The 12280-nt window shown below is 31.0% G+C and overlaps 1 protein-coding gene across 3 annotated transcripts in view; it reads left to right on the forward strand.

Annotated features, from left to right (window-relative positions):
• The first annotated feature begins 5292 nt into the window (after window positions 1–5292).
• LOC100160397 (homeobox protein prospero) overlaps window positions 5293–12280 on the forward strand; it is a 51416-nt gene continuing 44428 nt past the window's right edge. The window contains exon 1 of one of the 3 annotated variants that reach the window (XM_016808376.2): window positions 5293–5539. The gene's annotated coding sequence lies outside the window, so the exon portion shown is untranslated. Of the gene's footprint in view, window positions 5540–11411; window positions 11890–12280 lie in introns of those variants that run through there. The other 2 variants (XM_016808375.2, XM_016808377.2) reach the window with 2 other exon arrangements.

The following is a 12280-nucleotide window of genomic DNA, read 5'->3' on the forward strand; positions in this document are numbered from 1 at the left end:
GAATCTAAATCCAAAATATTGTATTTTGCAGTTTTTACAAATTTTAATGTCTTCGCTTATTAGAGCATATGTACGGAATATCCAGTTGTTTACAGCCTATTTTAGGGTATTTTAGGGAAAATAATATTCACTCATGTAGGTAGGTACCTATTTCAGATCTGTAAAATCCAAATTTGGATTTTTACCCGAACTTATATGACATCTTTGGAAAAAAAACTGACTAGTTTGATTCGGTGTAAGTTACGTAAAATATACAAGATAAAGCTAAATTACGTTTTAAACAAAAATTCCTGTAAAATGTGTGTCGAAAATATATCAAAAACTTTGAAAGGCCAAGCTGATGACATGAATTGTTTGCCTTAATAAAAGACAAATTAATAATTATGATTTAGTATTCTTTAAATATGCACCACATTCTTCTGTTGTGGAACGATTAGTAATCTCCTATTATTAATTACGTTTTAAATTGTATAAGAAAAAATATCTTCACGTAGTGTAATTTTCAAGAAAAAAAATGAATGAATATTAGAGCATTTTTGCATGTTTTTTTAAGAGAAGTCCGTTTACTCAAGAGGATGTCGGCACAATATTTGTTTTCTCTCTGTCTAGATAAAGCGCTTTCACCTACGCTTTCGTCTATGTTGAGCGTGGGCCAGAGAGAGAAAACGAACGGTGCGCTGACATGCTCTTAATAATATTATTATTCAAACCACGTTACAATCGCGCAATATTATTGTACCCCCGCGAATAAACGGCAACGACGACGACGACGACGACGACGCAGACTATAGATAAAATATTATAGTTTTTATTTCGCTCGCGTCAACGTCAACAATATTAAATATTAATCATAATCCTGCTAATATATATTATACCGCCCATAGATGTGATTTATAGCCCTCCGCCGACATGATATTATACATCGTGAAATGCCCGACGATAACGTCGCGACTCGGGATAACGACGACTTATATTTTATGAGCGCCTGTTGAGCTCGGTGGCGACGTTTTTCTAGGGAATTTTTGGAATCGCACGGCATGTGTGCGCGAAAGATACGACAATAATAATAATAATATGTTATCATACCAGGAGACATCTGTTGCGGCGTTATTATTATTGTTATTATATGGTTACGCGTTGTGCTTAGTATTATAATAATGTTTAATAAAATATAATAGTATGTAGATTATATTATTATATAGTAAAAGTATGCAGTACTATGTAATTTGAAACGAATATCGAATATTTATATTTACTTGTTAAATACTGCGTCCAATGTCCATTACACGCTATGTGTAAACAACATTATCTTATTTTTCACCGTACTGATGATAAGTTGTGATACTTTTTAAGTCAATGCCTTATTTATAAAAGATTATCGAGTTGAAAAGAAGGAAACCGCATAAAAGATTATATTGAACGTATTATGTAAGTAGGTACGTGGTAACCACAATATGGACATAAAGACATCGCACAAGATATAGAGAAGTGCAAAGGTGAACATTAACATTAGGTAGGTAAATCTTGTTTATAAACATCTATAACTGTAGTTGAAACTAATTCATTAATTTGTCTTATTTTAATCACGCTTTATCGCTATATGCCTACAATGTCCTGAACCACTGCGGCACCAATGCACCATAAGAAAAATATCTAGTATTTTTAACAAAATTATTAGGTACCTAGTTATTATTTAAAAATTTTTAGAATATCAATGTAATACATAATATTTGTAAAACTTAAATAATTCTCACCTCGGTATACATTTCAATGATTTTGGTTTTACCATAATGACACCAGTATAAATACGTTTAAGAAAATCAGACAAAAATGAAAAATTCTACGTGAAATAAATATTTGTATATTTTCAAAACATTTAGAACGTGGTGCGAAAAACATTTGAAATATATTTTATTCTACAATTTTACAACGGTCGACTCCCCCCCCCCCCCCCCCGCACGCGTGTTATACGTACGTGTATAAATATTAAATATGGGTAGGTGCACAAAGGTCATCGTGACCAAAAAAAACAAAACGCACCCTTTTTGGACAAAGATGCGTCATTAAACACTGACAAAAAAAAGTGTGTTGTTTGCCTTAATATCGTAACTATATCGGCCGATCGCCAAAAACTAATTTCCCAATATAGGTACACGTCAAAACTAATATATTATACAGCGTGATTCACAAGCATGCTCACCCCCATTTTTTCATTTAATAAAGAATTTATTCAAATTTTAAAACTATTAAGTACTAAAAGTATTTAATTACTCATTGAAGGTATTCATTTGAAAAAATAAATTTGGGATTGTGACAAACAATTATTAAATGTTATAAAAATCTAATAATTTGAAAAAATAGTCCCGTACAGCAGTCTGTATTATACAGGTATATAATATTATTATAAGTACACCTTAGCGACCATACAACTACGATTAATACGAAAGATAAAAAATTACAATGTTTTTATCATAATGATATGGATATACGAAATATGGAAAATTATGGTTTATCGGTAAAATAATTACGTCGGAATAATTTCTACGTGTAAGTCAAACACGTTAAATAATAGCCAAACACAATAATTTTACCATGTAAAGTACTGTGTTTACTGTTTACCTACTTAGGTACGTATAATATATCATGTTACCTAATCAACGAAACCATGATAGTCTCTTGCTATGTACCGTCTTAAATATATAATATGATAGGCCGCGAGATAATTTCATGTTTTCTACATTTAATCAAACCAAAAGTGATTGTTGAGTTAGTAAATAAAATAGAATTGCAAATATTAAATTCAGCTATTACTAAACGAAAACTATTGGTTGGTTTTATCATTATTATTGATGTTATAATATTTTTCTTTCATAAACGTCGTGCATGCGCAGAAAGAGTGCTTACACATTTCTTTCACATAGAAATGACACATAATTAATAGAATTAAATATAATATTATAATATCAGATACGTAGTTTTTAGAATTTCTATTGAAAGTTGGTAAAGTCCAAGCTTTTTTCCTAGCTAAATAAACATCTATTTTTTTTTTTAGATAATTTATGCAATGTTATATACCTAGCCTAGAAAAAAGTAATAGACAAATCAGAGGCCCCTTAATAAATTCTAAATATCGAGACCCAGGGGCCATGCCCCCCCCCCTGCCACCCCTTAATCCGGGCTTGAGTATTATTATAAATACTCGTAAAATGTTTATCAAAAATGTTGAAAACACTAGTGAGATACTTTATAGCTTTGTAGGCCAAACCCTTCCAAGCCCCCTCCTATTTTTTTTCTATCAGTATACCTACCCAAAAAATAAATAAATTATATTCTTTTAACTATTAAGTATGCAGGGTGTCATTCAAACACATCACATCATTCACGTCACAAAATTAAATTATTGTTTTCTTTTCTTATATTTGACATATACCAAATTATATAAATTATTACTCGTATCGATGATATTTAAATTAATTAACATTGACTATAAATATATAAAAAAAATTGCTATATGAAAATATAGAATAAAATATTAGATAAGAAAAAACATTTTTTACGTGTAAATGTATATTCGCTCTATCTTCCGGAACCGGAAGTCAAGTCGTCGACTGACCGTTCGCGTTTTTTCAATAGTCGTGAGAAACTACACTCGGATCACACGGTGGTCGATAAACAAAGACTGTCACCATAGTCCATAATATACTTGTGCCGTTGTCTTGCCATATCACTCTAGGAATGAATCGACACATCACACATTTCAGATAAACAATGTAAGAGAACTTAAAAGTTAAAATGTTATTATTGTACAGTACCTACAAATGATTAAGTGGCTTTAAATTTATTTTTGTATAAAAAAAAGGTTTTGTTAAGCATGTTCACCAGATAACCATGCTTCAATTATGCATTTATTAAAATTATTTATTTAATACATTTATTTATTTTATATTTATTAAAATATAAAGTATACTTTATACCATCATATATTTCGAAATCTATTGATTTGTATGGTATTTATTTAAGGACTGTACATGTGGCAATAAGGAGTATTTACAGATGATGTTTTTGAAAATATTGACGTATGTTGAAATAGTGAAATTGAAATTGAAACGAGTACTTATAGACTTATAGTTTATTATTAAAAAATAATAATATGAGGTCCTTATTTGGAACAATTTTGTTTCACTACTAGATAGTTCTTAAATTAAAAAAAAATCATAACTTTAAAAGTGTTTAAGTATTTAAAATATAGCCTTTATAAGTTTACTAGCTTACAACGCTTATAGATATTTGAATAAATGCATAATTTACTATATTACTATAAATTAACGCGTACCTATATTTAATTTAAAGGATAATACCAATGATAATAATTTTTGGTGATTTTTAGATTTGTAGGTAAAGGGCCAAAAAATCCTTACACTGTGAATTCAAAGTTATATAAAGCTTTAATAATCTATCTATCTATATATAAATATATCTATATGAATTTACGAAGGTCAGTACTATAAGTATAGGTACTTGTTTTATTTATATTTGGACAATAATTTCTTTATATGTATATAACAACATAATATGAACCTACTTCAAAGCCGACCCTAAACGAGTGATTCCGTGAAAACTATAATAATAATGTTAGATATTATAATTATATATAGCTACAAGTGGCGTAATAATATTATCATTTGGCGGCGTAAATGCGACACATCACACATAATAATATATAATATTGAGTACATTAGGTATGTATAATACGATAAAACCGTTTGGTGTTTTCTTAGCCGGTTTTTTGGACGGTCGTACCTACCAACTATATTAATATTATTACGTGCTATCCTTAAATCTTCCTTTACACGCTGTCTCAAGTATAATATTATTCGACAAAAATATTATGGTGTACATTTTTTTTAACGGCTCCTCTGTCCACGGACGCGTGTCACGCGCGAGCGCGAGGAAAGTCACCGGACCACGGCCAACACGAGCGCGTGCTACAGTATATTATTAAATAAGTAAAAGAAGGATGAGCGGCACGGCGGCGGCGGCGCCCACGCGAGTCTTTTCTGGAAGAAAAAAGACCGCCGCCAAAATGCACGGGCCGTAACGCGGCGGGGCGGCGCGACGGCCCGTGACGTCAACCCTAGCGCACCGCAGCCACAGCCGCCGCCAACGCCGTATCTTATCTTCCAGAGACCGTTAAAATAATAATAATAATAATATGCGCGCGTACGACTTCCTCGCCGTCGCCTCCGTGACGATGTGTTGTACGCATTTTATCGGGTCCGTCTTGTCAGTCGTCGTCTGACTACACCCCGTGCGCCACTTCCTTGGACCACCGACGACCAGTGACCAAACGACGCACGTGCGGTAACCGCGGTACGCGACCGGTCCCGATCCGTCTTTCTTCTTCCATCGGTACAGAGAGTACCTCGCGTCCGCGACCGCATCAGTGTGTTCTAGGAATCCCGTTTTCTCGCTGAAGGATATATTTTTGCGTTTCCTACGTCCGTCGCGGTCCGATCTATACCTACACGTCCTCTCTTCGGTAAGTCGTACAACATTATGCACAAATAATATTAAAATGTATTGTACACATAGTTATAATTTATGAATACACACAGCGCCGGATTGGTATGTATCGGCTCATCGAGATTTTCACTTCTAAGCGGCCCATTTACATATTCAGTGGACCGAATTTACGTCTATGATTATTACGAGCTTATAATAGGTGTCCAATCGTGTTTTGAACATGAATTTATTTTCACTCACACTCACATAACCGGCCCAAACTATAAGCGGCCCACCGAGATTTTCTCGGTAACTCGCCTAACCAATCCGGTCCTCAATACACATAATAATGTGTATCAAGAGTCCGATTTTATCGCGGGTTTTGCTATCAGGTAAATCGCAAATTGCAGAAACGGTCGCTGTTCGTAATCTCTGTTAACGCTTTTTTCGACATCAAAAAGTCTTTCGACGTAATTTATTTCAGTTCTACTTTACTGCAATCCTTATTAGAAGTATATAGACTAAAATATTATATTTTTTCATAATAATATTACGTCTCCGTTCGAATAAATCAGTTATGTATCTTAATTTAGTGCAGCTTGTTTCTTATGTCACCGATAAACATAGTGTAGTAATTAAAATCGTTTAACACAATATTACAATGCCATAAAACCGTAAAGATATTTTTTTTAAATTGATTCTTTAAACGCGCACATCCCCAAAAAATCAAATTCCAATAAGACAAGTCATATGACACATAAAGGTATTTTCGATGAACTTTAGGTTGAAAATATTTCTTTCAAATTATCCTTTTATCGATCTCAAATCCATAAAAATATTTTTTTACCGAGATAAATTAATTAATAGAATAAATTGTATTGTGTAAAATATATTTATACAGATAAAATTTAATACCTACCAACAATTTATAGTAATTTTATTATATCGGGTAATTTTATCACATCTTGTTGATAATGAACTATTTATAGTATTTACATACTACTTTTCTTTTACATTTATTTATTCAGAATATCATATTTATACACAGAATTTTAACACGTGAGACGTGAATACATGATGGGTAGGTACCTATAGGTACTCGATATGTAAATCATGATTTAGTATTTTGAATGGAATGAAAATCCTACCCTTCGTCCACCATCACTATTGTGGTTCTATACAGAGTTATTTGCCAAGCATTCTCGTCCTACATTTTTTTTCCATTCATTACGCATATTTTATCCAAATTCTGATTTTTGTACATTTTAAGTACATTTGAAAAACATATTGAAAATTATATTGTGTTGTGAAAACAACTCAAGAACATTATCTATTTGTAAACGCTGCGGTTCGTATAAAACGAAATTCAACCACTATCAGTTACTAATTAATTATACTTAAAATAGGTACTAAAGAATAAAGGAGGGATAATATGTTTAATGTAAAGATATGATTGCTATAATAATTTGAAAATTATTAATTAACATTTTTTAGTGAGTAAAATGAGTTCTAGACTAAATATTACATGTATTGTATGTAAAATAGGAATTATAGCCACCCGATATTATAAATTTATAAATCATTTCATAAAAATACTTTCAGTCATTTAAATCCTCTAATCTCAAACCTCTTCTCTCTTACACTTTCTGATAACCCACCCAACGTCTTAAATGGAATTGGTCCAGGGATCTCCTTAACATTTAAAATCAATTTTCAATTAAAAAAAAAAAAACGCTTAGAATTATGAAGTAGGGTTATTGGACCCCCTCCCCTTTCTATAATGCCAACCAGTCCTGTATACTTGTACTCCCGTCCCATATTACCAATTGTATTATAGATTGTTTAAATTCTTGTTTTCTAAGTAAAAAAAAAAAATTCAAACACATCAACATTTTTATAAGAATCATCGTTTAAGAATTTACGGTTAAAAATGTAGTTCTCAATTGAAAAAAAATGTTTGTCACCTCACGAAACTCCTTAAAAGAAAAAACTACCGTGAAAGTTACCTTAAACTGACCCTACATTTTACCCTGCCGGTTTAATCTGCACTCTGCGCCTTCTTACATATTTAGTTTTAAAAGTATCTTATGTTATTACTATTATTGACTTTATTACAAAATATATATTAATTAGAATGTAAAATTGTTTATTTTAAAACATCTGTGTAGATTAAAAATCTTTTAACAATGTATTATAAGCATGAATATATTATGTAGAACAATTAACATTAAAATTAATATTATCACGTCAAATGTTTTTTTTTTAATAATCTGAATCGAACGAATGTTCAAACATTTTTGTCAAAAAACCAAACTTCGCGGGTATTGTTAAACCTAAATTTTGTCTTATAAATATCATTGGCAGAAACTATTAAATTGGTGAGTGGTGACACATAGTAAAAAATTTTAATAAAATATATCATTTTTTCCGTGATTTACAATCGGTTGAGATAACGTCATTGTTAATTATTATTGACAATAAGTTGATTGAAATTTGAATCATAAAAAAAAATATTATATTTCGTAAAATACACCTTCAATAATTGTAGTCTCAATAATTTATTTTTAAGAAAACGTATGGAAACTATTTTTTTTTTTATTGGTTAAAACATTTTGTATTCATAATATAATCGTATCCATAACAATATGTATAATATATATGAATAAGTATTTATACATAGTTACGTTAGAATTTCGGGTAGGGATTGGATTTTAACCGGAAATGGTGGTAAACGAAGACAGCTAAGTAGTGGGTATTGAATTACCAGTCAAGGGTGACTTCACAGTAGGGTGATCCGCATACAACAGCTCCGTGTATATGCGGCTTATATGGCACAAAAGTCTTGAGGTTGCCTATATGGATCCCCTTACATTAAGACGATCGATTCGTTCGAATAAAAACAATAATATTATAATATTATTAACGCACAAACAAATTTATTACGTATTTACTTTTATTACGCATAGTCTGAAACTAGAAAATATGATATTACACGTTTTAGAATCAGTCATTATTTTTTAAAAATGCACATTACTTATTTTATTAGCTACACATTTACTCACGTAGTTCATAGTTCATACAAACAGAAATTTACAAAATAAATAAATTAACCATCAACCTTTCCAGTTTTCAGCTATGAACATATTTAATTTAAATATAAACTTAATAATATGATAAATATAAATATTTGGTTAACATCATAATATATTATATTAAGTTACCTAAAAAACTAATTTATAAAAAAAACATTAGAAATGTAATAAAAAATAATATGTGAATGCATAACTCAGTTAGAATATATTAAATAATATATATATATATTATCATGTACTTCTGAATACTGTCAGTTTGATTAATCATATTTTAATCTGATCAAATATTATATTATGACTGTGCCTACAATATTATATATTTATATACCTTGGTAATATTGATTTATATAAAAATTACTCTATACGACAGATGTCAGAAATGCATTTAAAATATTTATAATCAAATTAAATTAACAAAATTTAAATAATTCAATCCAAAAATCCAAAAAAATCCTTAATGTGATCAAAAACTGAATACACAAAAAGTCCATTTATCGGATACGTGGTGATATATTAATTATTATATTGAAACATGAAAGCTCATAACCCAGAGTCAGGTCATACTATATTTTACATTTTAACCAGTGATTGTATCTATTTAAAATACATACATATTTATTTTTATGAATAATAATTACTGTAAAACTTAAATTATTCCAGATTATAGGTAGAATTTAGATTCCAGATAATCATTCTATAAGTATGCATGTATACGTTAGTATAAAATATAATATACCAAACGTACGTTCTAATATCTTTTTAGAGCTAATTGTATATTTTCAAAATCATCAAGTACGTGTGTAACTAATATTATATATATTATAATTGTAACTGTATTAGTATAATAATTATTAATATCCAATAAAATTAAGCAAGTAAATTATTATTTGAATATTTTTCAAGAAAACAGTGACATATAACTGATACAACATATAACATATTATATGATATTACCTATACAATATAAAGTAGATGATCGCATATGGTCATACATTTTTTTTTTGTATTGTAGTATATAAAACGAAAAAGTTTTGTAGACGTGATGACTTATTACATTGTAATTTGTAAATATTATAGATATTAAAATATCTCATGGCTCGAGTGATATTCACTCGTTTGGATTCCGGATAATAGCATATAATATTATACTATATTAAAATCGAACTTATCCTTAAAAATATTGTTAAAAAAAATACATAAAACGGTACGAAGATGGCGTAATGATGAACCTAATCTAATAGTGGGCGGACACTGTGCAATAATATTGCATAATTTGCATGCTAATTTGGATAAAATTAATCTAACGTGGTTTTCTGAGGAAAAAATATGCGTATAATATATTATTATACTAAAATTAGTTAACATTATCGCTTACAAAACTTGTAAAAAAAAAAAACCGATATGAAGATGCGTAATGATGAACCTTATCCAATAGTGGGCGGTCACTGTGAGATATAGTATTACATCAATTACACACAAATTTCGATTAATTTATTCTAACATGGTTTTCAGGATATATTAAGGAAATATAATTTATTATACGTGTATATTATTTAACAATCGAATTGAATATTTAAAAATCTGTCAAATTCTACAAAAAATCTCGTCTGCGTTTTCGAAAAATATGTTTCACACACACACACACACACACACACACACACACACACACACACACACACATCCTAAACACGGAAAAAATAAACACTCATGTATTGAATGGAGGGTAAAAACTCTTTAGTTGAAAGCAAATATCGCGATTGTCCTTATATATATATTGTTCTCCAATAACCTATTGTGTTATAATATTACTATACGCACGTGTAAAATGCATGCTTTCCTGTTCTATAAGCCCCACATACCGTCTGTCTCGGTTAGATCCTTTACACATTGTAGTTATTTCTTTCTAGCGACCAATCTTCCTGGTGTTAAGAGGACATTACACCCACGTGTATTGTCACCGTCTTAAAAAATAAACATAAGACTTAGATAGTTTGCATTTAGTTGAACCAAGTTTGTGTTAGCATTAATGCTATATATGGTATTGTTTATTATTGACATATAGATATCGGCTATCATTCAAATAGGTAGGTATCTAATTCAAAGTTTAGAACATAATCTGTTTGTATATAGGTACATCGATTTTTTTTATGATTTTTTAATAAATTATGAGTTACTTATGAGCATTTTTAAATTGCAATATTTTAAAAATTTAGTAATTATAGGTTTAAAAAGTAAAAAGCTACATAATATAAGCACTGATAATGTTCTCACTTTTTACCTTTAGTTTGATAATAGGCCGACCTGTCATCTAAAATAAAATTGATTCTTCATAACTCAAATTTTCTTATGTTATAACGTTGTAAGACGTAGACAAAATTGAAAATTGTAATCGAGATTACGAATTTTGTTCGAAATCTAAATATTTTAATAACAATAATATTATTATAGTCATAGAATATATTATTATTATTATTATTATTATTATTATTATAGAACATTCGTCGAAGATGCATTATTATTATTATTATCATCGTCATGTTCCTGACGATAGTTCGGCGCAGAACAGTCGTGACGACGGCGTTCTGAGCGTAGCGCTGGACACTGGCGCGGCCGCTGGCCAGGCGGTTAGGTCATCAGGGACGAGCGTTTTTGCGCGGCCGACGACCGGTCAGGCAGATGGCGTCCGGCAGCCATCCCGCCGCCGCCCGCGCACCAGCACCGCCTGCCCACGCGTCTCATTCTTGGGGCGGCTTTTTTACACAGCGCGCCTGCCCGGAAAAGCTGCGGGTAAAGCCCTCCGTGGCGCCTCGCGCGTCTTGTCGCTGGGCGCCAAAGTCGGGCGAACACCGCCACCGCCGCCGCCGCCACTACCAACACCGGCGGCGGCGTAAGTCTTAAGTGCCGCGGTAGTCTCTCACTCGGTCCGCGAACGTAATGCCGGCACATCGTCGTCTTCTCGTTCCGTCGCTCGCGTGATCCCGCTAAAACAATTACACACCACAAACTCGTATCACTAATATTATTATTTTTATTTTTCGTTCCGTCGACAACTCGCGGGCTCGTACGACTCAACTTTCTACCATCGTCTGCTACAACATTCCGTCGACAATATATTTTTTATTTTCGTTCGGTTTTTTGATTTTTTAATTTTTTTTTTAATTTTTTAAAAATTTTTTTTTCTATCGTCTCGCTCGCCGCAGTATTGGTGAAAAATAGGACAACGCTGCAGGTTACCTTCGTCGTCGGCCGACCACAACACGCTGTCCACTATATATTATAATAATCCATCAGTCGAGTAAGTGATCTTTTTTTTTATTTTTAATATATTTTATTGTTCTGGTAAATAAAAAAAAAATGTTCGCGGTGCACCTGTTCGAGTTTATTGTGAAAAATTGTTTGCTTGGAAAATAACGTTAAATTTTTTTTTTTTAATATATTATATTTATGTACGACCTCTTATTTCAAATCATAATAAACAGCCTATTTATTAGACACGTGACAAAAATAAAATAAATAGGAATCAAAGTTTTTTTTTTTTAAATATTCAAAACCATAATTCTTTTTTGATTTTACGACTCAAACTTTTTCCATTGTCATAATGTGCTAGGTGCTGAATACAAACAAATCTCTTAGCAATAAAAAGGGGTAGAACCGGTTTTGTTATTTTTGAACAATAATAAACTAGG

This window comes from Acyrthosiphon pisum, chromosome A1 (genome assembly GCF_005508785.2).
Source record: "Acyrthosiphon pisum isolate AL4f chromosome A1, pea_aphid_22Mar2018_4r6ur, whole genome shotgun sequence".
Lineage (NCBI taxonomy): Eukaryota > Metazoa > Arthropoda > Insecta > Hemiptera > Aphididae > Acyrthosiphon > Acyrthosiphon pisum.